We start from the raw sequence: 4,775 nt of genomic DNA on the forward strand, positions 1-4,775 counted from the left end.
AACTATTCAAAACTTAAATTCTTTTCCCTTCTTTCGCTTTCATACAATAACATTGTTGTTTTCTCCAAATAACATTCTTGTTTTCCCCTCTCTTGCTTATAGGTACCATAAATTTTGTGAATGTCTTCTTCTTGTAATGATGAACGTGCTCAAAGATACTATGCAACAAATAAAGAACAAATAAATGCACATCGCCATGAGCTTTATCAAGCAAAAAAAGGCATCAGAGAATGTCAAAAACACAAAAAACAAAAGGAAAACCAACATTCCTCATCTGAAATGACCCACCCCAAAAACAATCCTCTTGCGCAGTTATCAAACTCTTTATCTTCTCAGCAAACCTCTCAAACAATTACATCCATACCTCATTGCCCTAAACCCTCCTTCACACATGCTTTTAGCAACGTTTATACTAATCAAGCACATCAATATTTCCATGCAAAGATTGATAAACTTCAACCTAAATGCCCATGCTCCATTTTTCTTGAATCATATCCTGGAATACATATCCGCAATTCCAACCAAATGTATTGCTGCTCTAGATGCATCTTTGAAACAAAGGGTCATCTCTTCTCATTATCAAACAAAATGGACCCTGGTCCTCAACCAACTATCCTTACATCTCTTTCACAAATAGAAGAAATGTTCATTTCTAGGCTTAACCCTATACTGCAGGTAACACATGCACGTGGTGGCCAATATAAATACAGTGGCCACACAATTTGTTTTCCTCAAGATATTACAAAAATCAAAAACATGTTGCCACGACATGTTGAAAACTTGGACATCCTAATTGTCACTCATCATAGTTATGACCATAAGGTTTGTGATTTCATTGTTAGTAGACATCACGTCCTCACTGCATTAGAATACAAATTGGAAAATGACCCATACTATAAGAATGCTCATATTGATAATAATGCAATGGCATCCTTACCAACAATCCCCATCGATGTCTCCTCCTCCCTTCGCCATTCCAATAGTATAGAAACCACTGTCCACCTTTCACTTGAACCACCACATGAGCTCACCGAATATTTCGCAAATGCAACCGTAAACTAAACATCATCATCCGTACCCATCATTCCTAATACAAATATAGAAATCCAAGAAATCCACCATTATTTACATGCTTACAACCACCAATCTGATACTACAATTGAGTGGCCAACAATCAACTTATCACCAATCAATGAATACAACACAGAAGGTCTACTCTCTATGGCTTTCCCCACCCTTTTTCCCACAAGAGTTGCAATGCCAAATCAACCAAGAATGAAATCAGTGCAGTTACATGAATATGCACTTCATCTCATACGTTATTACGATAATAGATTTTGAAAGCACCCACGCTTTCGTTATTACATATATAATGTCATGATGCGACATCGCAGTCAAGCAACAACATCGATTTTTGTGAAAAAGAACATCACAGATAACTTCCCAATATCTATTCAAGATCTGAACATCCGATTAGAACAATTTCCAGATGAGCAATTGGCAGAGCAAGTCATGCGATTCGGTTGCTCTTTACGTGGAACAAGATCATTTTGGCACAAAGCTAAAAATGAACTAACGGACGTGATATCTCAACTCGGTTGCCCGACGTTCTTCTTCACATTAAGTGTAGCTGATACAAAATGGCCTGATCTTCATGCAATCATGCACGAAAGTCAACCTTCTGATATTACAAGACAACAAAAGTGGAGAAATGATAACAGTATATCTAACTCACATTTAACATCACTATATATGCACCATAGATTCACAACATTTTGTGATATTATCTTAGAGAAACACTTGCAGACAAAAGAATACTCGTACAAGTACGCATTCTACCACATTTTTTTTGAAATACTCGAAACATCATTCCTCACCTATTACAAAATTATCTTACAAAAATGCATACTTAATAGTTGTGAATGGAAACATAGGGGATCTACACACATCCATGGTTTCCATTGGATAGAAAATGCACCTGATATCGAAAGCCTTAACTGGGAAGACACAGAAGCAGTTAATATTACTAGGAAATTCTTTGACAAATATATTTTAGCTTGGAACCCTCGTACTCCTTCGACTTCAAACCAACGAATTGCTTGGACAAATCCCGAAGACCCTTGTCTATTGTCCACGCCGAAAATCTTCAGAACCAATCCTTTCAATGACTATGAATAGCTCATCAATTGTGTTGAACGTCACACAAAATGCATAGAAAGAAAATGCCTAAGAAAGAATTGATCCTCATTCCAATGCAGTTAAAAAGTACCATGGGAATTACATCCAAAATCGGCCTTATTCATTGACTCCAATGGCCAAAATCAATACACCCCTGCTCGCAACGATGATAGACTCAATAGCCATAACCCTACCATCATATCTATTTGGCGTGCAAATTTTGACTGCCAACCAGTACTCTCCATGCACGCTGTACAAAAATATATCGCCAAATATGCATCCAAAGAAAAAAAATTGAAAGCTTCCACCACATGCTATGTAGAATTGTCCTGGCTTCACCAATTGCTGACCTAGCAACATCTACATTTTGAAAATTTCTTGCGGAAACCCTTGTTGATCGTGACATTGGAGCACAAGAAACCTGCGATATGCTGCAAAAATTACCATTAACATTGTGTAGTCGACCATTCATTTCTTTAAATGTAAACCAAAAAAATCTTATGCGCCTTCCACAAACGAACACCACCTCCACTACATCCCCACACATCATAGATACATATATCCAATGCCCTTCTACCCTAGAATCGACATCACTTATAGAAGTAGCAAGATCCTGGTCATATGATCCTCATGGCAAAACAAAAAAATGGAAACAAAGACCTACAAAAGCAATTGTTCGGGTCATACCACATTAGTCCTCCATACCATCCACAACTGAACCTTGCTACCCTGACTTTTATAGAGTTGAACTTATGCTATACAAACATTTTTGCCATATCGTACAAGATATAGGAGATTCTACTGTAGAATTCATCACAAATTGGCAAACATTTCGTCCATTCTACAAACCTTGGCATCAACTCCACACACTATCTAATATTGAATCTGTCGCAAATGATACCTCAACTATTCATGAAACCAATCCTCCAGACACCATGGAAATAAATGAATGGGAATTACTTTCCCAATTACACCCTACAAATGAGCTTCTCATAAATGACCTTGACATGCTTGGCCTTCGTGGCTTTGATGACAACCATAACTGGAATCATACCACTATCCCATTATATTTGCAAAATAATGCCATATAATTCATTGAGAATAGCCGCTCCACCCAACGTATTCTTCAAACACATCAACGTATCCTGGCGACCCTTACTACATTATCTCCAATTCAAAGAAAAGCTCTAAATATTATTTCTAATCATTTTGCTAAGAAGGATTGTATAACCGCTCTCAGAATGATAATACAAGGCACTGCTAGTATAAGAAAATCCCTCCTTAGCAATTGCATCAAAGATATGCTCATAACCCTTGCAAGCCCAGAACCTTCATCGATCATGCTCCTCACCCCTGCAAGGGTTATTGCCTTCAACATACAAGCATCAACAATCAATTCTGCTCTGCACCTTCCTCTAAAGGATCTTACGTCCTTAGAAGGTAATGCTCTTGCAAATTCCAAGAAGAACTCAGGCATATAAGGTACATACTAATCGATGAAATGAGCTTCATTGGGCCAAAGCTTCTTAGCAATATTGATGAATGTCTTTGAGAGGCATTTCCACAACAAAGAAACACTCCTTTTGACAGCTGTTCCATTATATTGGTTGGTGATCTCGGTCAGCTACCACCCATCAAAGACATACCTCTATATGCAGGGACGAGCCATGGAAGTGCACTGTGGAACACCTTCAACACATTCATCACATTAGACACAATATTTCGTCAACAAGGTGACAACATCACCCAGGTTACTTTCTAGAACATCCTCCAGAACATTAGAGATGCAAATCCAACAATCGACGACTACATCATACTCATGTCACGCACAGATTCCTTTTTATCAGAAGATGAAATACATTCATTCCATGATTCCATGCATCTATTTCCAACAAATGCTCAAACAATGGTCAATAATAAGCAAATGATGAAATCTCTAAACACTCCAATCGCAAGATCCATTGCTGAAGATGACAACACATATTCCAAAATTTTCTCAGAAGACAAGCAACTTGAGCGAATTGTATTACTATGCAATGGTAAAAAAGTTATGTTAACTTCCAACCTTTGGGTTTCATCCAGACTTGTTAATGGTTCCCTCAGAGAAATTGTAACCATCTTTTACAAAGAATCAACTGCACCACCACAAATTCCAACATTTGTTGTTGTAGATTTTCCCAAATACATCCGGCCTCCTTGAGATGAAACAAACCCCACTCACTTGCCTATTCCAGCAATAAAAAGAAATGGATGTGCACAAATTCCACTCAAGATGGCTTAGGCTTTAACCGTACATAAATTTCAAGGTATGACACTTCCAAAAGCAACATTTGACATTGGGAAAACAGAATGTCAAGGTCTCACATTCACAGAAATTTCAAGACTACGTTCTCTACAAGATCTCCGGATTAGCCCCGCATTCAGTTTCGATCATTACAATAAAATGAAGGACAAAAAAAACATTACTCGCAGAAAACACGTGAAAGAAATTCTTCGTTCAATGCCACCTCCAGATAGTCTACTCCAATCCATACTTTAACATCACCAAAAGGTTTCCTCTATTTATTTAGCTCATTCTATTTCATATCATACCTTTC

The sequence above is a fragment of the Pinus tabuliformis genome, chromosome 5_2 (genome assembly GCF_031772625.1).
Source record: "Pinus tabuliformis cultivar Carrire ecotype Pingquan chromosome 5_2, CPIR1, whole genome shotgun sequence".
NCBI classification, from domain to species: Eukaryota; Viridiplantae; Streptophyta; class Pinopsida; order Pinales; family Pinaceae; genus Pinus; species Pinus tabuliformis.